The 26,055-nt window shown below is 37.4% G+C and overlaps 1 protein-coding gene across 1 annotated transcript in view; it reads right to left on the bottom strand.

Moving 5' to 3' along the window:
• The window catches only part of ARHGAP15 (Rho GTPase activating protein 15), a 620,330-nt gene extending 603,219 nt beyond the window's left edge, over positions 1-17,111 (bottom strand). The window contains exon 1 of the mRNA XM_043576628.1: positions 16,971-17,111. The gene's annotated coding sequence lies outside the window, so the exon portion shown is untranslated. The remainder of the gene's footprint in view (positions 1-16,970) is intronic.
• Between the last annotated feature and the right edge of the window lie 8,944 nt (positions 17,112-26,055).

Genomic DNA, 26,055 nt, shown 5'->3' with positions numbered 1-26,055 from the left:
GGGAAAACAGGGTGACTATCTTAGGGCACTGGATGATGAAATGTCACTTAAGGAGAAAGCATCAGCAGCCACAGTATTAGGAAACACTGACAAAACAAGCAGACACTCTCTGGGACAGGACCGGTTCTCTGATATTTGTTGGAAGAGTATCAAGTGCAAAAAATACATTTCAACCTGTGGTTGCTTGTTTCCTGGGATTTCATATTCCGTAGCATTTGCTTCCTAATGGATGTGACTTAGTTGCAAAGCCCTTTTATCAAGCCGAATAAATCTAATCACATGTTGATTGCAGTACACCAGGATCCCTCTATCTCTATCTTGGCCTGCCCAGGTTAAAATATGGGGAAACTGCATATTGCATAATTAGTGTTTGACAGTAATTAGCAGGAGTCAGTAATTGACAGTAGTCAAATATGGCTGACATTTGTTTTATTTAGCAAATTGGTTATTGTATCCGATTAGTCTTTCCCTAATGCTCATGTCTTCAAACTCTGAACTGATTGGATTGGATTTCAGTGCCAAGGGGACATGTCTGAAAACGGGACATTGTTGTGACAATGATAACACTATTAAAATATTTCAGTATATTTCCTTTAATGCACTTAAACATTAGTTTTCCACTCAATTATATGTGCATAAAATGCGTTTTGTGTAGTTTGTGTGTATGCCCATGTTTGTATATAAAGTACAATGAGTTGCCACAAACTGAACACATTCATGTAACCACACCACACGCTTGACAGTATCAGCACTCCAGAAACCCCTGAAGCAGTCACTATCTGTCTACTCCACCAAAAATAATCATTATTCTGTCTTATTTTTGCCTATTTTTTAAATTAATATAAATGGAAAACCTGGAGTATGCACTTTTTGTTGCTGAGATTATTTCACTCAAATGTCTATTTATGTGGGTGATTGCTACATAATATTCTTCAGTAAAGTGCTTATGAAAAACTTCCGTAAGGTTCTTTGTCCTTTTCTTACTGATTTGGAGGAGTTATTTGTGTATTCTGGATACAAGCCATTTTCAATACATATGTTGCAATAATGATCTTTTCCCACCTGTGGGTTGTTATTCTTTTAGTATAATTTTTTCATTAATAGATATTCTTAATTTTAGTATTATCCAATTTATCATTTATTTCCTTTTACGATTAGTGATTTTTTTGTTCTCTTCAGAAATCCTTGCTTGACCAAGGCCACAAAGACTATTACTGTATTATCTTCTAAAAATATATATTGTTCCAGGGCGCCCAGGTGGCTCAGTCAGCTGAGCATCCTGACTTCAGCTCAGGTCATGATCTCACAGCTCATGAGTTTGAGCCCCGCGTCGGGCTCTGTGCTGACAGCTCAGAGCCTGGAGCCTGCTTTGGATTCTGTGTCTCCCTCTCTCTCTGTCCCTCCCCCACTCGTGCCAGGTCTCTGTCTCTCAAAAATAAACATTAAAAAAAAATGTTTAAATATATATTGTTCCAACTTTTATTTTTAGAGCTGTGATCCTTCTGAAAATAATTTCTGTGTTTAATGTGAGATAGGGGTATCTTTCTGGAAAGATTATATATATATAATGATATATTAAGATCTATATAAGATTATATATATTAAGATTATAAGATATATATTAAGGTTATAAGATATAATAATAGATATTATATACATATATATATAAATCTTTTAATTAGAAGGACCAGTCATCTCTCATGATTTATTGAGGTGAGAAAAGACCAGGATCTGGCTCTTCATCTGAAGTAAACAGGTATTGGAGAGCTCTCCAAACCACAAATGTTCATGAGAGATGCAGCTGTGTCCAATTTTTACATACATCAGGAAACACTGGCACCTGGGGATCTAAGTTGAATAGAAAGATTTACCCAACAGGTGGGAAAAAACAACCATTCATAATCTGAGCAGGGCAATACACAGAAGTTCACATTTGTAGACCATTATAGATTAGGAGGTTTGTTACTAAGTGTCAGAGTTCCAATTACTGGGTATTTTTTCACACCCAACCCAATTATCCAGAAGGGACACTGGCAGTAGAGAGACCTCAATCTTAGCAAAGGAATGAGGCAATGAATGACCATGTTACCAGCAGAAGTTGTGGTTGAGGACAAAGCAAACGCCTAATGAGGAAGGTATGACTTGTTGAAGGACCCGGACTTGTAAATAAGGGGAAACGCACCTGATGTATGCGTCACAAGTACAAACCAAAGCCATAATCACTTGTTATCATTTAATATTGAACTCACAGAACTCCATTCCACTGGAATTAGCTAAAGATTACGTGCATTAAGCTACGATTGCTTCTAGGAGTTAAGGTCAGAAATAACCTCAGTTGAAAAGGAACAAATGGCTTTAGTAGTGAGGGGTAGAAAAGCTATAGAGCAATGATTCTCCAGTCAGTATAGGAAGTGTCATAAACACACATATTTCACTGCACATTCTGAAGAGTCCCATTCAGCAAGACTGAAGAGGAGCCTGGGAAACTACACATTGAGGCTTCACCCCTGCTGATTAAGATGCACACTGAACGTTGATGAGAAACAAGTCTTACATAAAGTTCTTCTTTATTTTAAATCTGCATTGTTCGAAAATGATTATTAATTGCTATAGTATCCTTCTATCTTTAAATCCCACTGCTGCTCAGTTCGTATTTGTTAACATTGTTGTTCTAAACACTTTCTGGGGTTACATTTCACTTTGAAATATGTTAGTCGTCAGGGAAGTAGTATCAATCATAGTTGGGAAAAATGAGAAGAGAAGTGACTAAGTAGCTAACTAGGTAGGTACTGCGAAATGAATTCTTTTACATAAAGGAAAAACTCAACAGGATCATACTCCAAGCAATCTGGGTCTATTGTGAGTGTTTCAGCATGAACACTTTTTTTTTTTTTAATTTTTTTTTCAACGTTTTTTTATTTATTTTTGGGACAGAGAGAGACAGAGCATGAACGGGGGAGGGGCAGAGAGAGAGGGAGACACAGAATCGGAAACAGTCTCCAGGCTCTGAGCCATCAGCCCAGAGACTGACGCGGGGCTCGAACTCACGAACCGCGAGATCGTGACCTGGTTGAAGTCGGACGCTTAACCGACTGCGCCACCCAGGCGCCCCGTGAACACTTTTTTTTTAATGTTTATATCATGGACTTGGTAAGTGGGAGTAAAACAACATCAATGTAAACACTTGGAAAACAATTCTCTTGCTTCTTAGACATCAAAGGATGTTTGGTGTGAGAACAACCAAATTCCACAAAATATTGCTGTTTTCACTCAAATTTAATCTGAAATTTGGGAGCAGTGAGGCTTCCTTTCATGAAGCCAAAAATATCAAAATGGCAAAAAATATTTACTAGTTCACATTATTTTAAATTGAAAGTTTTTGACCGAGTTTTTCAATTCTTGCCTTTGAATATCCTTCAATATGCCAAGTATGTGGTATATCTTTTTCTTTCTAGGCTGATTAACTAAAAGGCGGTTTTGATGCCTTAATGTCTTGAAAAGCTTCAGCTGCATCAGCAGGACCTCCATCTAGGAGTTTTTTGAGGGATAGATCCCACATTTAAGCAAAACTTGTGCTTTGCTTTTCTTTCCTCAAAGTAGAATTCAGGGGCCTCACTCTAGGAGGTGGGAGGTAGGGGAGATGGTTAGATACACTGTCTATGTGATTAGGCTCCAGTTAACTGAGTGCTACTATAATTCCAAGTAGTAGAGTCAAATTTCTATCTTAATTTGGGCTCCTCACAAAGAAACGTATAGAATTTTGGCTTGGCTGCATTGAAGTCAAAAGGGACTGCATAAATCTAAAGTTTGAAAATGGCTATCAGGATTATCTATTTTACTTAAAACTCATTGAACACTAATTTTTGTCATAACTATTTCTGAGACTTAGTGATGCTGATCTATTAATAGACAGTATGTATGATGAAATGGGTTATACAACCACACCCATGCTACATTTCCTCTCTAGTACAACGTGGATTTCACATGCGTGTACGTGCATGTGTTTAAATTTTTGTTACTATTATCACCACCCAAGGTATACAAATCTTTTATCTCCCCTACAACAATGCATCTGTACAAGTGTACGTGTGCTGGTCATGTGCTGTTCACGTGACTTTGAAAATACCAGGCAAATTAAGAATGACTATATTTGCTATTACTAAAAAAAGTTAACCTTTTGGGGACATCTTTTAATGGTTAAAAAATGTTTTGAGGAACATGAGCAACAGAACAAGGTCAGTTTTTCAAGTTAGGAAAATGGACCCACTCCTGCAAAGTTAGACAAACAAAACAAAGACGTCAGTGAAAAAATCTATACAAAAATGGATGCTTTTTCACAGAATAATTGAATGTGCTACTGAGTCTCTGAGCCTTTATTAGGATTTATTTTGAATTTTTTTAATGTTATTTATTTTTGACAGAGAGAGAGAGAGAGAGATAGAGCATGAGCGGGGGAGGGGCAGAGAGAGAGGAGACACAGAATCTGAAGCAGGCTCCAGGCTCTGAGCTGTCAGCCCAGACCCCGACGTGAGGTTGGAACTCACAGACCGCAAGATCATGACCCGAGCTGAAGTCGGACGCTCAACTGACTGAGCCACCCAGGTACCCCTATTAGGATTTATTTTGTATATGGAGGACTCCAGTTGTTTCTAATCATGACATTCTGCTCCTGCTTTCTTAGGAGCAGCTATAAATTCAAGAAGAGGTGGAAAATCGGCAGACTGCCAACCAAATTCAACCCACAGACATATGTTGTTGGGCCTGAACATTGTTTTATAATGTTTTGAATCAGTTTGCGATTGAAAAATGAGGATTTTTATTCAAAAAAAAAAAGGTGCAGATCTGTGTGTCTTCCCTTGAAAAATCAGAAGATATGGACAAGTGGTTAAGGATGGATGGTAACCGTCAGCTGGGGGCGTGCAGCTTCCACATCCTGGAAACAGGGCAAATTCTTTCTAATCCAGAGGCTCTCTCCCTTTCCACTTTATTTGCATCAAAATACTGACCGGCCTGATGGCATTTGTGACTATGACCCATGGTGCCAGTCACCTCTATTAGGATTGCTCCTCTGATGTATGGATAGAGCAGTTTCTGCTGCATGTGAAATCAACATCATTTCCTATATTTTATGATTTTTAAACCCAAGCTGGTAGGATTAGAAAATGGAGAACAAAACCAAGAGACTGAGTCTGTACCACTGGTTTAGAAAGAGATTCATCAGAGATTAAGATTATTTTCTTTATTTGTGTAACTTTCTCTGCATGATCTCAAATTACCAAAAGTCAGATACTGTGTTGCGCTCATTGCTATTGCTAAGCCAGTTCCCCTTTCCCCCTCTCTCTGCTCTGACCTCCTTTATTGTTCGCATTATATTTTGGCAGATAATTATATCCTGACTTTTATGGTTTTCTGTTCTCTATTTGAGTTGTATATCTCTTCTGACCACTTCTGTGCTGACAGCACACACCCCGATGTGGAGCTCAAACTCACAAACTTCCAGATCATGACCTGAGCTCAAGTAGAATACTTAATTTACTGAGCCACCCAGGTGCCCCATGTCATTGAATTCTTATTTTTTCTTTCCTAGTTCTCCACATCAAAAGATGCCATGAGTACCTGGGATACAATGCATCACAGTCAGAGGAAGTCAGAGCAATCACTGTTGTCTCACCTTCCTCACCTTCTCAGCCTCAAATCATACTCCCTATACCGATCTGCCGTGCTGACCATTCTCTAGTCTTCCTTCCGAGCTGATTTCTCACCCTGAAACTATGGCCCACTTGCTAATCCCCTTTCTTAGAGACAGACTTCTAACGTAAAGTCCTCTGTCCTGTAGCATACAGCCAGTTCTTCAAGGACAGCACCACCAGCTGAAACTTGGGTCAGTCATCTCCTACCGCCACACCTGGTCTCATTAATCTGATGCCCTAACACTGACTGCTCTCAAAATTAGGATTGAAATCGATATATTCACTCAACCTCCATACACAGAATCCTGAGCAGATTTTCCCAGGGAAAAAAACAAAATAAAACTCTAAATGTTTCTCTAACTGGATCAGCAACCTACACTCTGGACCTACCAAATTTCTTTCTTATTTTTTCTTTCTGGAATCATTTTGCTAGGACCCCAGCATACCTGTTTTATGAACCATTTATGTCACCACCTAATCACCCCAGGAAAGAATTAGATATAAAAGTTGGTGAGGAGAATTGTACTTTTTTTCTCTCTCCTTGTCTCCATAGCTTTTCTTTGCTTCAATTTAACTTGAAGTCCAAGAGTCAATGGTTGCCTACTACTTTTTAAATTGCTTTCTGTGATGGACATTAATTCTTCAAAAAAGTGAAGGTTATTTTTGGTAAGGACACATCTTGAGCTGCTTGAAGGAAAATGTTCATATTAACCAAAATTGGTAAATAAATAAGAAAAGAGCCTCCTTTCTTCTGCTCCACATGGCTATACTATATTCCCCCACACAACTGTATTGAGGAAATGAAACTAATAGCAAGAAATTTCTCTTGATGAGTTTCATAATCTTATTATAATACTTAGAATTGAAATAAACCAAAATTATCCCACCATGATTTTTATATCATAATGAAGGAAAAAATATGGTCATCATTTGAGTCTAGACAACCTGATAAAAGTTACTACTACTGCTACAATTCACACTACATTTAACCTTTTTAACTCAATTACTATGTGCCACAAACTAGGCAAAGTTCTTTATGTACATCATTTTCTTTTTCATCTTGTGAGGAAACTCCCCACTTTGTAGGTGAGAGAACTCAGGATTCAAGAGATTAAGTAACTTGCACAAATACTATATATAATATCTAGCAAGTGGTGGAGCCCAGAGATTTCAGACAGGCACCAACTTCCACATTTTAGGGGTATTCGTTCCCTTCTCTACATCCTATCAGTTAATCAAATGTTGTTCCAGAACTTTTTTTTTAATTCCTTACAGTATAAAATATTAAGAGAACAGGCTAAGAAATCAGAAGACACTTAGGAAAACTATGTTCTTAACATGTCCTGAAAAACTTCAAAAGCAGGAGCTTTTCATAGAATGCTTACTGAATGATCACATAAAATAATGTATGTAAAACCACTTTTAAAACTTTAAATAGAATATAAATGGATAATAGATACTTTTACTTGTGTTACTTAACTGGAACTCAACCATCACCCTGAAGACACAAAGTGAATCTGAAATAGGCAAAGTAAAGGAGTAAGAAAAACAGTAGTATGAAAAGCAAGTAAGACCCCTTTGGCCATAGTCTAGACAAGATTTAGTGGATGGCCAAATTAGTAACTATGACAATAAATGAAACGGAGAGAAGGAAATGGTTGCCCCTAAAACATGGCAACTGATTAGATGTATGGAATAAGCAGTATACAGGAGTTCATAGAGATTCCAAGCTGATTTGTTCAGATGGTTTCAGGAATAAAGACATCTCGACTGAAGTTAGCAGGAGAAAGAGAAGGATTCTGTGGGCATATTATAGGCTTAACTTGGGACATACTCAGTTTCAACTACTGTTGGGGCTTCGTGGGGTAGTATCAAGTAATAATAAAAAATGAGGAACATAAAAAAAATGGGGAGTTCCTGAGTGGCTCAGTCAGTTAAGCATCCGACTCTTGATCTTAGCTGACATCTTGATCTCAGGGTTGTGAGTTCAAGTTCCACATTGGACTCCACGCTGGGTGTGGAGCCTCTTTAAAAAAAAGAAAAAAAGAAAATGAGAAGTAGTATTGGGAGAAAGGCTAAGGGCAAAGATAGAAATTTAAGGACCATATCTGATGGATTTTATTTATTCATTTATTTGTTTGTTTTCAAGCCAGGTAACTAGAAAAAATTTAAATGTTCTGGCAACCACATTAGATGAAACAAATGAAGTGGGTGAAATTAATGTTATTTAAAAAAATTTTTTTAACGTTTATTTATTTTTGAGACAGAGAGACACAGAGCATGAATGGGGGAGGATGAGAGAGAGGGAGACACAGAATCTGAAACAGGCTCCAGGCTCTGAGCTGTCAGCACAGAGCCCGACGCGGGGCTCGAACTCACGGACCGCGAGATCATGACCTGAGCCGAAGTCGGCTGCTTAACGGATTGAGCCACCCAGGTGCCCCTGAAGTGGGTGAAATTAATTTTAATAATATATTTTATTTAACTCGACATGTTAAAATTTTATAATTTCAGTATAGTAATCAATGTAAAAATATTAACAAGATACCTTACATCTTTTTATTTGTACTAAGTCTTCAAAATCTGGTTATTTTTCATTCAATTTAGACAAGGTACATTTCAAATACTGAATAACCATTTGTGGCTAGTTGCTATCATAACTGCCAGCATGGTCTAGGAAAGAATTTGGGGGATTTACAGGCTGAGGGGAAACATAGGGTCTATAGGAGAAGGAAAAAGAGAACTAAAAAAGGCACCTGTAGTATGACAGAAACTAAGGCAGAAAATGTTTTCTTCCTTACATGTTGTATAACATCTCTACAGAAGGCTATGTATGCAGCCAACAAGAAACAGGTTTTCCACAGATGGCATTGTTCTAGACAGCAAACAAAGCGGGGTCCTTTCAGACCCTTTTAGACTTTAGGGCCTCCTGAATGAAGCCCAGCATTGTTTAACTATTGACACTTACTAGGCTTAGAAATCACAGCATGGCATAGTAAAAATAACAGGGATTTTGCCTAGTCATGGACTTAACCCAGATGTGCCTATAAATAATGACACACTCTACCAAATAGCTCTATAAATTCGGGCACTTACCCTTAACTTTCTTATCTTTAAAATGGGAATGCCAATTTTACATGATTTTTGTGGATATCAAATGCTATTAGATATGTACAACACCTGATACATAATATGCATTATACATAATATTGTAATCATAGTCATGATTCCTATTAACAATCCCACTCTAATTTTTACATTGATGAATGTCACATGTTATTGAAAGCATCTTAAGAATGAGAGAATATTCTCTGTATTTTGTAATAGCAGAGTACCTACTGCAGTGTTGGAGACACTACTGGCGTAATCAACACTCATTTTCCCTCCTATCTCCCACATCTCTTAAGACAAGCATCCTGGTATGAATAGATATTATATGGAGACTCAGGTTATTTGGTTTCCTAGTGCCTTTAGAAGAAAGATGAATAAGTGTTCCATAGCTCAGATTCTAGCCTTTTAAATTCTAGTACAAAATTAACTAATGCAGAAAATAAATTAGCAGAAACAAAATTTCCCCTTGACTCAGCATCCAATTTCCTGAGCATTCTACCTTTCAGAGCTCTTTTCAACAGATACCTTGCTTGACCCTAAGTTTGGTCATACATCAGTAAAGACAAGAACAAAAAGTTCTCTAAGTTTTTAAGAAATGAGTTTAAATCGACATAAAATTATTCAATTGTAATACCATAGTTTTATTAAAATAGCTTAAAATTTAAATGCTTAGAAGTGATTGGTGCTTTCCATCTGTTTATGGAAGTATGTTTTCAAATGGTGAGTTATTTCTTCTAAGTTTCAAAAAGGCACTACAGTATATAATGAATCCAGGATTTCAATACAAACTTTCACCACTGCAAGGTTACTCAAAACATACCCATCAAGTGTCATTTGTCTGAAATATGTTTCAGCTTCTCTTCCCCTAAATTGATCCTATTTTTTCAGACCCAGAAGTTCACAAGAAACAGAAAGCCTTTCCTGATTCTACAGTTCAGGGTCAATTTTTGTATCATTTATTCTTTTACTAATCAAATACTCACTGAGTGGTTATTATATGCCGACAGCTGTTCTAGGTTCTGTATATCAAGTAGCAAACTAACAGACAAGGTCAATATGCTTAAATGATTATTTAGGTGGAGTCCAGCCACTAAACAAGTCGAAAAAAGAATAATTCCCCATATCCAAAATGCTATTTAGAGAAATGAAAACAAAGTAATGAGAAAGAGAGGGCCTTGCAAGTGATGAAAGGAGATTGAATGAATTTGAAATATAATAGAAAGTCATTTGGAATTCTTTTACTGAGAAAAATTGTAGGATTTAAGTCTTAAGAAGGCCACTTTGGCTATTTCTTGGAAAATGACTATGGTATGAAAAGTAGAAGCAGGGAGATAAGTCAAGAAGATTCTGTAGTAACAGTGGTAGAAGTGGTAAGAGGTGACCGAACTTGGGATATTTCAACACACATTAATCCCTTGCTTAATGTCTAATTAATTCCTGCTAAAACAAAAGCAGTTAAATAAAAGCCCAAGATACACGATCAACATTTATAAACACAAAAATATACTAATAGATTTAAAAAATGGTTTATGTAAGTAATAGCAACAATTTGATAAAAAATGAATTGTACATAAAATGTAAAAAAAAAAAAAAAAAAAAGGTTTTCTTGCCCACAGAGGATACTTAATCAATCAATTACAGCACAGAAAAACATATTTTGGGCTGGAAAAAAACCTGACTAGAACATTCTAGAAGTTGCTACCTCTTCAACCTTCTTGAGTTCATTCACAACGTGCAAATCAAAATTGCTCCATATGTTTTGCATGGTTTTTCTCTCACTTGAAATCAGAAAGTGAATTGATGAGTGTGGTTTTATCTAAAATTGCGATATTACTACATGTCACACATTGTAGTGTATACCTTTAGAAGTTTTTTTTTTCTTTTTGGGGGGAAAAGTCATTATACCAACCAAAACACAAAAAATAAAGAACGATTAGTGTGAAAAAAAATATATATATAACTTTTCAAGAGCCACTATTGAGAAAAGTTAAGTAAACAAGATAATGGGAGCTAAATCAATATTTTATAGCCTCTGCTGATTGCTGAATTGAATGTGGTTTGGGGTAGGAAATGTGTGGGAAAGAGTGTAACTGACAATAATTCTAGTTTATTGTCCCAAACAGATAGATGAATGGTGGTGCCATTGACTGAGATGGATGAAAATAGGGAAGAAGCAAGTTGAGCTGGGGGCAAGCAGGGAGTAATTAAAAGGTTAATTCTGAACATCCTCATTTTGAAACCTCTATGAGACATTCAAGCTAAGATGATGAGTAGCCAGTTGCATTAGTTTTAGTGCTAAGAAAAACATTTTGATTTTGAGACCTAATTAAAATATAGATAATATTTAAACTCATGGTACCAAAAGAAATTCACCCAGGAGGAATAAACTTAGAAGACAAGAGCTAAGACTAAAAAGGTAGAAATCTGAAGACTGAGTGCAAGGCATTCCAATATTTAGAGAGCTGAATGATGAGGAAGATTTATCAAAGGAGACAGAAAAAGAGCATCCAGTGAGGGTGTAGGAAACCTGAAAGAATGAAACATACCAGAAGTCAAATGAAGAGAGAGGTTCAAGAGGGAAGGAATGTTCAATTGCATCTCAGGTATCTCAGAAAATAAATAATATGAGGACATGTAAATGACCACTGGATTTGGCAAATTTCATCTGGGACTCTGATAATAAAATGTTCTTTGATATTTCTATAGTATTGCATTTATACACATAGATCTATACTTAAATTCTTGTGTTTGTACACTAAACTACCTAAAAAGTTTTCATTGGCTAGATAGCATATTGATTCTTTGTGTCCCCAATAATTCCTTGCCCGACACAACATACTTAGAGTTAAAAATTATTTACGGAATTGAATCTAAGTGGGCTGATGTCCACCAAAAGAGAAAATCAATTTTAAAACCTACCATAATATTGTGTGTAATCACAAGGCTAATTTTAAAAATAAGATATTCTGCTTATTCTTTAGCATTCTGTATACATTCCCTCTCATCAGATGAGCTTTCCTACAATTTCACAGGAAATGGAAACCATGAAGCGTGTATTTCCTCAACTTCCTCTAATCACTGCATTTTTATGTCCCATCATCCGCATATACACTCATTAAAATGCTCTTCCTTCTTTTTCAGGTTAATTTATCTACTTGAGCTACTGATTACACCCATCTGTCTTAGCCTCTGAGAACTTGTTGGGTTTCTGGATACACATATTTCCTTTGTTTGTTTCCTTTATTTCCATTCCTTTTCTCTTCCCCTTCACTTCAACATTCATGTGTCATCCCTTTTTTAGCTAATTGAAGACACCCATGACTCTTAATAAATTAAGTATGGCACATCCACAGAGTGAAATACTGAGAGAATATTGAGAGAGAGAAAGAGACTTAAACAGTTTCTTATTTTTACTATGGAAACACGTCTAAGATATTACTAAAAGAAAAGCAAAGTAGAAGGGTATGTATGATGTTTCCCTTAATGTAATAAAGGAGAGTATATGCACATACATTATATATAGTCATATGTGCATATAGGCTTTTTGCATTAAAAAACTGTGAAAATTTTTTAAAAATAACTATAAAAAGTGGTTGCCTATTGGGTTATAGTAGAGGTGAATAGCAGTATATAGAAATGGGAACATAATAAAGATTTTTTTTCTAAAATTTTTATATTTAGGTTTTATTCTGGTTTTGAACCATCTTGCTCCATCATCTTTTCTTAAATTCAAAACAAACAAAACAAAAATCAAAAATGCTGTCATAAACTGAAAAAGAAAAAAAAACAATCTTTATAACCACAGCCCATATAAGAACCTCAAGGCACCTGGGGAGGGGAGCTAGCACCTGATGTTACAAGAATATCTACCTTCACAGACTGTAACCATTTCTGTAAACTACCCTGAAGAGTATGTCACCAACAGGGAGATACACGGGAAAAGTAAATAAATAAACCGTGATGCTGGACAGCCCATCTACATGCAAAATGTGGACATTCAATTTATGTATTTCCCTGCTTAATGATACTATTGTTCTTTATAACCCTTAGTCATAATCTGCTTAGCAGGCCAACCCTATCAGGATCTCAAACTGTCTTTCTGGCCTTACCTCCTACTACTATACTTGTAGCTAACAAAACTAGACAAAAACAAAAACAAAACTAGACTCTTCCTCTGACATTGTGTGCCCGGGCACATTCCCTTCCTGTCCTCAAACTCTGAATCCTACCTCTCTCTGAAAACTACTACAAATCTTTCCTCCCAAACTGTCCTGATTTCTCTGATAGGACATAATCAAATGATGTCACAACTGGAAATTCTCTACTTAATTTCCTGGCACATTACAGAAATACAAAATGTTTCCTGGATTTCTGAGTCCTAATAGAACATTCTTTACATCTTTTTTATGGTACTTGACACATTTCACTTGTATTATAACTGTTAACATAATGATCCCACTAGATTATAGACTTTTAGAAGAAAAACATTGTGTTCACCTGTTCAAGACAGGTGTTCATATATGAGGTACCTCTTGAAAAATACTTTAAAATTCAGTTTAATTGAAACACTTCATTCGGATCTATCTTTAAACTGATACTATATATCTGTCTGATTATGAAGTGTGGAGAATTCGAATAAGCAGTGCTTTTAAGTGTGACCATAAGTGGCTGTGTAGTGGAGTCACCCTTTCTTCTGAGGAAAGCATTTTCATTTCTATGTGTGAAGACCCCTCCATTCAGCTAAGAGTACACGTGTTGCCGGGTCAGGCGGCTCCTCAATGCAAAAGAAGGCCAGTGACCTAGTCCAGTCACTTACGGTGTTTGTGTCTTAGAGTCCATGATTAGCTCCACTATGGTCATGTGGCAAAATTCAGTCCAGTCAGATCCCAATCTGAGACCTTTACTGTGGTGATAGGGGAAAGCCAATCTTCTGCAATAGGGTCTAAAAGGTCAAATGTAAACCTAAAGCTTTCTTGTCAACTCTGTAAGATTCTGTCAGAGAGGACTTATAGCACAGTGCGGAAAAATTGAAAAACAAAAAACAAGCAAACAAAAAAACTAAGAAATAAAGAAAATAAAACCCAATCTTAATTATGCTTTGTGAGCTCCTGGATCCCACCATGCCTGACTTCTCTTTCCTTGGAGTTTTCAGTTCTACAAATCGATGCCTATGTCTGGTGCCTAAGCTAATATTAATTCAAATCTATCATTTGAAAACAAAGGCATTTTGCCAACTCTAACCTGAAATGTAGAATACTTATAAGTATATTTTCAAGTCTAGCTATATAATATTTATTGTGCAGTGCAAAAAAAAATATGTTTCTGGTACCCAAAGCTTTAAATTCAGAGTACTAAGTGGTTTAAAAAATACACATAACTGATTATGTTAAATATTTTCTAAATGTATGGGGATATCAAAATAATCTTAAGACATAGTACAATTAATTTTCAGCCACTACAAGATGGTATATATTTGCATAGGAATACATTATAGAAATGGATACATTTCTGCCAAATATTTACCACCCCCCCCCTCAACTATTTGCTACAGTATAATTCTTTTCACTTGACTGAAGTCCTCAACATGTAGCCGTTCTTTGGATCCTATCTGTTGAGAGACCTTATTAAAATTATACCAGGGGCACCTGAGTGGCTCAGTCGGTTAAGCGTTTGGCTTCAGATCAGGTCATGATCTCATCGTTCATGAGTTTAAGCCCTGCATCAGGCTCTGTGCTGACAGCTCAGAGTCTGGAGCCTGTTTCAGATTCTGTGTCTCCCTCTCCCTCTGCCCCTCCTCTGTTCACCCTCTGTGTCTCTATCCCTTTCAAAAATAAGCAAACATTAAAAAATATTAAAGAAAAAGTAAATAAAATTATACCAGACAGGGTAGGGGAGGCCTAAGAAGTAAAAAGAAACAAAGCTCTCCTGGGAGCATGATATCTTTATCATATGCCCTAGGTCCTGAGAAAGAAGATGAGTAGGTTTTAAGGACAATGGGAATGGGATGGAAGGAGCCAAGTGTGGTCTGTCCTTCTAGGTACCAAGGCTGGGAGACCCTAAATTAGGGACAGATCAGGCCACTCCAAAACAAAGCATAGAAAGGGAATAAAAGGAGGAAATACCACAGAAAAAAAGTCTCTTTTCTGAATTTTGCAGAATACTGGCCCCAAGTGGAAAAGCATGATATACTTTTAATAAATCAGTTTTGAAATTACTCTCCAAATGAGATTCTCTGCGTTGTTTCATTTCACCAAAATGTGTTTATTTATTCACTTAAAATGTATAAAGGTATAGTAACTATAGTACCTCATTTTTAAGTGACTCTATTTAAGATTTTGTATATTCAAGAGATAATGCGTTGTTTTTACAAATAATTCTGAGAGTATCTTAGTTTATCTCTATCATCTCTAATTGTTGCTCTTTATAACTCCATACTAAGCTACATTTATTTCATTCTTAGTTTTATAAATTCTTCATAAGATACTTATATTTTAATTTGACCGTTTCTGCAAGAAACAATCATCTTACAAAGAATTTGGCTTTCATAAATATGAAATGGTTTAAAAAACTGCAGTGGACATTTTTTCAGTGCCAAACACTTCTGTGGATTCACTCTTGCTAATATGTAAGTACTACATATATTTATTCATGTGATGTTCTTTTATAATAAAATGAAATAAAGTAATAACATATCAACCAAAACTATCTGAATTACACAGCTTTTGTAGATGCAGAGGTTCAGAACCACAATATTGAAGACAGATTTAAATAATGCTTTCCATTGTGTGGAAATGTAACAAATTGAAAAGCTAATCAGAATATCAAAGCAAATATATATTACCAGGGTCTCCCTTTTTCCTTTCACTATAACAATAAAAGATGTATTGAACACCAAGTCCTAATCTCCATTTTTCTGTGATCCTTTTAATAGTCAACAAGTAACTAGCCTCAGTATTGACAACTGAAGAGGTCTTAAAATAGAGTGTACTAATATGCCTAATAATTTCCTACTAAATTGACCATATCAAAAACATTTATATGTGTCTTTCAATAAAAGATAATAAAGGAAAAGAATTGTTGCCACTTATCAACTGCGTAACCATTTTTTAATAACACACAAAAAAATAGGTGTTGTGGGGCCATCACTTCCCCCATTCAACAGCACAATAAAAATAATATTAGGGAAGAGTATATCATATCTCATGCTTTTATTAAAATTCTTTCAAAAATTGACACTCGGATTTATTTTAGGTATTTGTCTCTGAGATTAGCAGCACTTTATATTTTTGTACATATGTTACAGAACACAAAGACATTTTGTTAAAGGAAGAAGTTAGTATAAAAGATAAGTTCTTGTCACTTTAAGATTAACAAATCCTTTTCATTTCTACGGTTATTATTTTGGAAACCTTCAAAGAAAGAAAATTACATAATTATATGAATAACAAAAATATATCCTAATTTGCCCCTTTTCCCAAAAGTAACCTTCAATAAAGGTTCTTTTCTAAACAGAGAATTTTGCTAGTGAAATAGAAACTTGCCCTCATTTCACCCTATATCTTAAATAAAATTTAGGAAAATAATATAAAATATTCAAGTGTCATAACAAAGAGCCTTGTTTTGCATTTTAAAACTTTCCTGTTTTTTAATAGTTATTTAAAAAACTACACATTTGATAAACTACAACTTTGCAAAGGCTTCTAATGTTAACTTTAACCCAACACTTTATACTGGATAACTGCCGTGCTGCAACTCAGAGGTTATTTCTTATTGTTACAAAGTGCCTTTTTCTCTTTCCTTATCTGGATCCTGAATAGTACATATTTTGTAAAACGATCAGTTGAAGATGCAAAGTCCCTTATTTTCTCTAGTAGTTAATTTTAAAAGCACTTTCAAACTAAAAGTATACCTTACTCTGTCTTTAACAGTTTAGTACAAAATCTTAGCAAATGATTCTATTGTAATATCTTCTAAGGGACTTTTGAACTTGGCAGTTGCAAATATAAAAAGAATATTCTTTTCTACACCAAGGAAACAAACAGATGTTTTAATCACAGGTGAAAACACATTTTCATAGAAATATTTGTATATTCACACCAGAGCGTAGGACACCGCCAAATATTTTCATGTTTAAATTTCATATTCACTGTAAAGTTAAAATTTGCTTACCTTTTCTCGGTGATCACTTGTTATTGAAACTGCCATCAACTTCCAACTGTTAATGACTCTTTCAACAAAAACGGAAAACAGTAAAGTCACATGTCATAAGAGTAGGCCTATGTTGGATGCTGCTTAATTTCAGTACTGGAGAAAAAAAAAAAAAAAAGGCGGGTGGGGGGGGGTTGGGGCGAGCACAAAAAACTTTAAAATAAAACCACTTCCTGCGTAGAGACAGTTAACCACATACACATCATTACTCGATTTGAAGAAATTGCCTTGTATAGTCAACAATATTTTTATTTTTCAATGTGCTTTTCAATTTTCAAACACTACTACATTTCTACAGGTTTCATCAATTCTGGTTTAATGGGGAAAATGTGTGGTTAAAAATGTAGCAGGGGGAGGAGCAGGAGGGTAAGCAAGGAGGGAACTTCCTCTTTCTCTCCTTCTAGCAAGAGCTTCAAACCTAAGTCTCTGCTATCCTCTGTTGGCGTGCGTATATTCACATAGCACCAAGAGGCCCCGCTTATTGACGGGGAAGCCGAGAAGCCACTTCCAATTCACGAGCTGATAATTCCGTCTCGTGGGCGGACCAACAAAGAGGTGGTCCAGTTACTAAATACAATGTCTCGGACAGGTTGCTAACGAACTTCAGAGAACACAGCCCAGGGCCCCAGTGCCACCTGGAGGAAAGAAGCGTGCTTATCTAGCACGTGCTGTGACACTCACTTTGGTGGTGGCTCACACACTGGTGTGTCCTCTCTGGCAGTTTCCTAAGCAGTTCTGAAATCTGCTGATGAGATTTTGCTCTAGCCGAATGATTTTTTGTGTGGCCTGATTTAAGAAGAAAAATAAAGGATAAAAAGGGTGTCATTTTTGGCAAGCTGCTATGTGCTCATTTGTGTCAAACTTCAACCAATCTCAGACATATTGGGGGGGGGGCGGCTCTCAACAATAACTATAGGATGGGCATCTTTATTGAACCATGGAGTTCCTGGATGTCCAGGCTTGGCTGGTTTTGTGAGATTTGCAGGATACTCAAAAAGGGAAAAGCACCCCTTCCAAATATATGAGAAAGTTAAATCACAACCTCTTGTCATACAAACCAATTAGCCTGGAAATCTGTGTAATAGCTCTCAGTGGTGTGGAATGTTTGGCACACATAAAGACAATCATATATATACACACACACACACACACACACACACACATATTTGTTACATGTGGCCCAAGTGAAGGATGGCATGTCCCTACAAATTGGTCTAATTTCTCCAAGACCTCCTTTTCAAAATTATATTTCAGACTGACTCTAGATCTTACTATCAATTGTCATTCTGGGATGCACCTTTTTAAGTGTTTAGAGCCGTGAAGTTTGTACTCAATATTCTCCTTAAGACTGAGGAAAAACTGGAAAGAACATGATATTGAAAGGGAGGAAATCAGAATTCAGGCCTCAATTCTGACACTGCTATTTATTTAACCTTGGCCAAGTCACTTCAGTTCTCTGAGATTCGGGTTATTTTTGATATACCGGAACACACAAATAAAAACCGTCTATCTGCCAGGGTAAAAGTGAAGTTCTGGTTCACAAACCTGGCGGCTTCCCGGTGAAATCTGAAACTGGGTTCCATTCAGAGAGGCCAAGGAGAGACGGAAGAGAGAGGGAGCCCCTCCAGATGGGTAGGTTGCAGGTTTAATAAGCAAGGGAACTCACGTGCGAAGCTGGTCTTAGGAGGCCACATGACAAGTAGATCTCCGCACCAGAATCTTAAGTTTATTTAGAAGCCTTAACTGAGTTCATCTCATATTCCCTCCAGGCAGCCTTAGCCACGCATTCTCTTTCAAAGCTGCATCCTTAAAAAGACTCCCACTGTGGGAACTGTGGGCAGAATGTACATTTCAAGGACAGAGGAGGGGCTGAGGAGCCTGATTGCCCAGGTGTGGTTCCTGGGTCAACCTGGGGTCAAGTCCTCTTGATGACCTCCTCTGACGATCTCTCTCCTGACTGGCTCTTAACATCTTTCATGCCTGCCCCCCCTTATAATGTGTGCTGAGAGTTAACAAGAGGTTTTATCAGCTGGGAGGTGGCTAGTCTCATGGCTGTGTGGCCGCATAGGGGGCAGATACCACAGCAACAATATAGAAACATACAAGAGAAAAAACATAGATTAAGGTGATGATTTTAAAAATAAGTAACAATTTTTTTTTTTAATGAGAGCTGCATGCTTTAAACCCTTGATTTAAGTCCCCTAGGCTGGGGTTCAGAGTGTTGTTTGTATTTTCATGTGAATTAATAACATCAGCAGACTCATTTTGTTTGGAGAATGGAGAAATGCCTCCTTGTGAGGCAGTAATGATGTTCCAGGTCATCTCATTTGGGAGGACAGCTTTCCTCATTGGAGACATTTTAGGGTTCAGTAAAGACAGGTTTTGATGGCTATCATTTAAGGCTTGTTGGGTGAATTTAGTAGGGGCTTCTATGTGTGCTACAGCATCCTATAGGCCCATGCAGGGGACAAAGATGGTGGCCAAGTAATTGTACCAATGGAAAACTAGAAGTGCCTTGAGAGGAAAGTTGGCAGTTTTTGTTACTGTGGGGGGATTCTCCCCTGTGTCCAGGGAAAACCCAGAATGTAGTGACCCAAACACCCAGGTGAAAGCCATGGCCAAATGTTTGTGCCATATAACCACTGGGTTTCATTTGGGGATACCCAATAAACACCTGAGAGGCCATATCAGTCAGTGCCAAACCAGCCACTATCCTCTGATATGACAGAATGACTATATTGTTCTCATGATCTTTATCCCATATCCCTAGTGTGTCTGGGTTGGTTTTATTTAGAGCGATTTTTCTGTTCCCAGCATAAGAGTTCCTTGGCATTCAAATGCCCATAACCCAGGGTGAGCTACATCCACCTGTCCCAATCAGAACACAGCCACCCATGGCTCTGATAGTGGCATTTTCAGGGCCCTTTTGGTCAGCTGTTTGATGGGCTGCCTGCAGTTGGATTAACAAAAAAGGAATACCCACGCCCAACATTATTGATAGTGTGTGCCACAGGCAAGGTTTTTGGATCAGTATTGGTAAGATCAGTTCTAGTTCTAGTTTGTTCTTCCTTCATGTATTAATTAGGGCTTTTCTTTTCTTTTTAAGTTTACTTGTTTTGAGAGAGAGAAAGGCAGAGAGAGTCATTGGGGGAGGGGCATAGAGAGGGGGAGGAGAGAATCCTAAGCAGGCTCCACGCTGTCAGCACAGAGCCCGATATGGGGCTTGAACCTACGAACCATGAGATCATGACCTGGGCTGAAACCAAGAGTCAGATGCTTAACCCACTGAGCCACTCTGGAGCTCCACTTTAGGGCTTTTCAATCCTCTCCCTGGAATGGTGATACCCAACATGGCAATCCTGACAAACCAGAGAAGGACAGCTGCCCACATACCCAACAGCTAGATTGACTCCTTTGTCAGACATATAAGTGGGACCACTGCACAAAGGTATTTCTTTCAGGTGCCTATATCATAACTAGACTCCATAGGAGCAGCAGAAGTCCAAGGTTGAAAAGACAAATTTCCTAAGAATGTGTATGGGAAGGTCGTCCCCTTCTATACAAAGTATACTTGTGGCCTGATCCTTAGCTGTTAATGTGGCTGCAGCTTTAGGAATTTGAGCTTGTTGTACAGAACATACATGTTAGCCTGGGCATGTAGCACTGTCAGGCATGAGATGGACTGGAGGCTGGATATGCAAGACCACAACCCCCATCCTCTCCCCTCCTTTAATGGTGCATATTCCAACTCAAGTATAATGCATTTTTCTAGGTCTGGCTTATAGCAGGATGATGGGATCTTGGTGGAGATTAAGTAGTTACCCTTCACCCAGGGATTTGATGTAACTCACCTATCCCAATAGGATGTCCCATTGTAAATTCCAAGAGAAAATGCCTTTTCCAGGTGTGATGGGGCTTAGCGTTCTCAGCAACATAACACATTAATATATGGTGAGAGGGCGATAGCTGTCTCCTGTGACTTCCATACCTATAGGATTGAGTGTCTCAGCAGGGGTCCCTAGTCTGGTATATGGGGCAACAGGCCTTACTGGTTAATCACTTAAATATATTAAATCTGGGACAGTATGTTAGTCCACTTGGCCAAGGCAGTTTTATTTGTTAGTAATTTAATCTATTGCTTTAAAATTTCATTTTTCCTATCAACCCTGATGCTTGCTGGTTATAGGGGATAAAACTTCCATTCAATGTCATGGTGTTTTGACCAGTATTGCATATCATGACCATTAAAATATGACCTTGATCACTGTTTATTTGATGAGGATATCCATACATAGTACTCAGCTTCTCTAGTTCCCTAATGGTGCCAGCCCAGTTTGCACGACAGGGGAAAGCTTGGGTTAGTTCAGATTCAGTGTCCATATAAACCAAGACATATTTAGAACCCTCACTCTAAGGGCAGAGACCAATATTATTATTGATTTGCCTCCCTAGCCAGTGGGGAACTCTGTCAAGTGGTCCCAGACTCCTTCAGCAGTTGCCTTCCCACAAGTCCAATCTATTTTACCTACTGAATTGCTAGGTCTTGTGCTCAAACTAGGACATCAGCTTCTTGATTGTCAGGGGTTATTAGTACCTTATGACCCCACAGCTCCTTTAGGCTCTTGCAGGTGAACTCAAATGCCTTTCCATATATATTGACTCCACAAGGGTTTATTCATGATCACCCATTCCTTGGCTTCCCATTGTTCAAGTCATGGGGTTAGTCTTTTTATTTTATTTTATTTTATTTTATTTTATTTTATTTTATTTTATTTTATTTTATTTTATTTTTAGAGAGAGAGTGTGTGTGAGAGCAGGGGAGAGGGGCACAGAGACAGAAAGTCTTAAACAGGCTCCATGCTCAGCATGGGTAGCCCTGCCCAAAGTTTTAATCCACTTCTCTAGTATTTTTGTCTCAGCAAAGGCAACTTGTAGTTCTGATCCCAAGGAGGAATAATTCCCAAATGATTTCCAGAAATGTTATGGTGGTGCCCATGCCTTGAATTTTCTGTTGGTTCACTACCTACACTGTCCCTCATAGATGTTCCAACAAAATCTGCAAAGTGTCCTGTAAGAGAGGTAAGTCTTCACAAGTTAATGTTATATTATTAATGAAATGGGCCCATTTTACTGAGATGGGGAAGAACAGTAACAGGTCTGTTATCATCAGATGACATAATGTGAGCTGTGTAGGTAGCCTTGGGGAAGGACATGAAAGGTCTCTTTTTGCCCCTCCCATGTGAAAGCAAATTAGTCCTTTGACTCAGCATCCAGGAATGTACTGAAAAAGAGTGTGCTAAGTCCAGCACAACATGGAATAATTCCAGAACCATGTCCAAGGTATTTAAGGTGGTGGCAATGGTGAGCACAGCAGAATTGAGGTGGTGAGGGGAAACATTACATGGTTCACTTGTTCAATTCTCAGTAGTAGTTTTGATTAAGAACAAGTAGACATGAAATGGAGACAAAAACATCTTTTTTTTTTTTTTTGGTATAAAATGGGAGGCCGACAACTTAGGCAGTGATATACTTGGGTTTGATCTCTAGAAGGAGACGTACTTACTATGATTGTGATTAAGGTTCTATTTAGGGCTTTGACATTTGTGGCTTACCATGTTCACTCTTTCTAATCTAATATTTATTGACTGCTTGCTATAGATCAAGAATGGTATCAAGGACTTTACATTTTTTCTGTCATTTACTTCTCACAACAACTTTATGAACTGAGCAATGTTATTATACTCTTTTTTTTTTTTAAACGAAGAAACTAAGGTTAAATTGCTGCCCCAATTAGTAAGGAGTAGAGCCAGGATTCAAATTTAGAAGCTCTGACTCCATAGCCCTTCTTCTAAATTACTAGGTTATCTGCTAACTACTTGCTGTGCAGCACAACTGAAAGTGAATAATACTGAGGAAAAGTTTCACCCCTGGTATTTCTTTTCGCTTCTTCACTGACAGGATTAATAGACTTAACAGGTAAAAATCATTCTTGAGAATCACACTAAAATCAGATTTCTCTAAAAAGCTCTCTGCATTTTAAATCATTGTTGAAGAGACTGAAAGAATGGCTGGATAAATGGAAATGTATTATGTTCATAGATAAGAATCCTAACCATGTAAATGCATCAATCTGCCTAATTCAATCAACAAGTAGATTCAGTAAAATCCCAATTATTTTTGCAGCTAATGTTTTAAAGAACACACAGGTTTTTTCCCCCAAATTTTCATAGAAAAATAAGTGTTTAGAAATACCTAAGTCCATTTTGAAACAGAAGATAACTCCCCTGTCAGATATTGACATAGTCCCAAGCCATAGGATTAAAAAACACTTCAGTGCTAGCCCAGAAACAGTTCAGAAAAGACTGAATTTATTTGAGAACTTGATATATAACAAAGACAACATCATAAGGTAAACATGAAGAACAAATTGATTAGTAGATGGTGTTGGCAAGACATAATCTCTAAATCAAGAAAAATAGAGTTAGGCCCCCTACCTTTCACCACATGCAAAGGAGGACCCTGGATGCGTTAAAATCTACATTTGAAAGGTAAAACCACAATGCTGATACAGTAAAATGACAGAAAATATTTTTGGAATAAAGGAACTTTCCTTTCTTTTTTTTTTTTGTTTTTTGTTTTTAATTAATTTATTTACTTATTTAAGTAATCTCCACACCCAATGTGGGGCTCAAACTCATGACCCCGAGATCAAGAGTCGCATTCTTTCCTGACAGAGCCAGCCAGGCACCCCTAAAGGAAATTTCTTTTTTTTTAATTTTTTTAATGTTTCTTTATTTTTGAGAGACAAAGAGCACGAGGGGGGAAGAAGCAGACAGAGGGAGACACAGAATCCGAAGCAGGCTCCAGGCTCTGGGCTGTCAGCACAGTGTCTGATGCAGGGCTCAAACCCACGAACTGTGAGATATGACCTGAGCCGAAGTCAGCGCTTAACCGACTGAGCCACCCAGGTGCCCCAAGGAAATTTCTTAAGCAGCATCCCTAAATTAAAAATAAAAGAGCAAAAATATATGGATTTGACTGTACAATAATTAAGAATTTCTGTTAATTATTAAACACTATTGACAGAGTAACAGAAAAATAACAAACCAGTGGAAAATACCTAGATTGACAAAAGATTTGTGCAAATCAATAAGAAAACAATAGGCAAACTGACTGGAAATAAGAACATAATTTAAATAAATAACTCATGAAAATACCTGACCAATATGTCAAGAGATACACAAACTCTCTAGTGATCACTCTAAAAACAGGTTAAGTTAGCTTCTGTTGAAATGGCAAAAATATGGATGAGAATTTATGGAGAGAAGAACTCTCATATATCGCTAGTTGAATTGTACACTGAAGCTATACTGACAAGGAATCTAGCAAAAGTTAGGAAAATAGAATATGTATGCATTATGTTCCAGCAACCCAATTCTAGTGTAAATCTATGGTACAGATAAATTCCTGACAGAGTCGCTTCTTTCCTTTATCACACCGAGTTAACTGATTTTGGCCTCAGTTCTTGTGGTTCAGGTAACACTTACTTGTATTGTGTTTGTGTGTTTGTGTGTGATCACGGGGAAAACCAAAAGTTTCTAGACCCTCTGAACAGATGTTGTGAGCTGGACACGAGAGGGGAATAGCAAAGGCAGGAAAGGCTTGACAGACTGAGAATGAGTTGGATTCCCTGAGACTAGGATGAGAGAGGGGTGAGCTTCCCTCACTGAGGAGAGTCGTGCTCTACCCTCAGGCAGCTGCCCAGCACTAGTGAGTGATTTAATCTGGAGGTAACATCTATTCACTTAATGAGTACTTACTACGTGTCAGGCACAGCACACTACGGTAGGCTTTGGGCGTACTATTAGGGAAAAAAGATAAATAATTGAAATATAGAATATATTAGACAGTAATCACTGATAAGGAGAAAAATATAAAAGCGGTGAAATGGCACATGAAACGTTGAGGAGGTAAAATTTTAAGTCTATAAGCAGAGGGATCATATGAAGGAAAGTAAAGAAAGACCTAAAGAAATTGAGGGAGTGAGCCATGTGGGTTGAGGGGTGGGAGGTGGGTATTCCAGACAGAGGGAATAGGAAGTACAAAAACTCTAGATGAGGATCATGTCTAGAATGTTTAAAAAAAATGTGTGGAGATCAGTGTGACTGCAGAGGACCAAGAAAGGAAGGAGTATGAGGATAATGTCAGAGAAGTAATAAAGGCCTAGACTATTTGGGTCCCCCTGCCCTTTTGGAAAATCTGAGGGAGAAAGCGAAACATTAAGATAATTTGTCTCACAGGTGTACAAGATCACTGTCTATCATATGAAGAATTTACTGAACGCGGTAGGAATAGAACCAGGGACACCAATTATCAAGCTATTGCAATAATTCAAGGCAGAGATGATTGGGAATTAGACCAAGGTGGTGGAGGCAGGTATAAAGGAGATTTCACCATCAAATTCTGGATGTGCTTTGAAAGTGGGTCCAACAGGGTTTCCTCTTGAGCAACCACAGATAAATCAAGATTATAGTCCAAACTACTGAAAAATGTAGCTGCTATTAAATGAGGTGAAAAAAAAAAAACTCTAGAAGAGCTGGTTTTGCTGCATCGGGGCCCAAAGCTAAAGGAGTAAAACTGAAGACTGCTCCTGTGGCAAATTGAGGAGGCGTGTAATCCTTTGAGTCAGAGATTTTCATGCCCATTGGGGAAATGAAGAGACGGTACTGGGCTTTGGTACTCCAAAGCCAAGAGTTAGAACTGATTCTTGCTAAAGAGAACACTGTAGAATTGTTATGACTCCCACAAAAGAGGCACTAAAATAGATTAAAAAAAAACAAAACAAAACAAAACAAGAAAACTTGTCAACACTAGGGTTCTATGTGGGGAAAGAAAGTCTTTTGTGAGAAATTGAAAATTGATTCATGTTGAGGATCCAGATGCATAATATCTTCTCCAGTACTGAGAATTCTAAGTCTATAAATCCATGTAAAACTACTTTTAGACCAGTAAAACCAGGTGGCCTTGGAAAAAGCAAATGCAAAAC

The sequence above is a fragment of the Prionailurus bengalensis genome, chromosome C1, assembly GCF_016509475.1.
Source record: "Prionailurus bengalensis isolate Pbe53 chromosome C1, Fcat_Pben_1.1_paternal_pri, whole genome shotgun sequence".
In the NCBI taxonomy this organism is placed as follows: Eukaryota; Metazoa; Chordata; class Mammalia; order Carnivora; family Felidae; genus Prionailurus; species Prionailurus bengalensis.
Note: the sequence above shows the minus strand (reverse complement) of the source record. Positions and strands in the feature narration are given on the sequence as shown.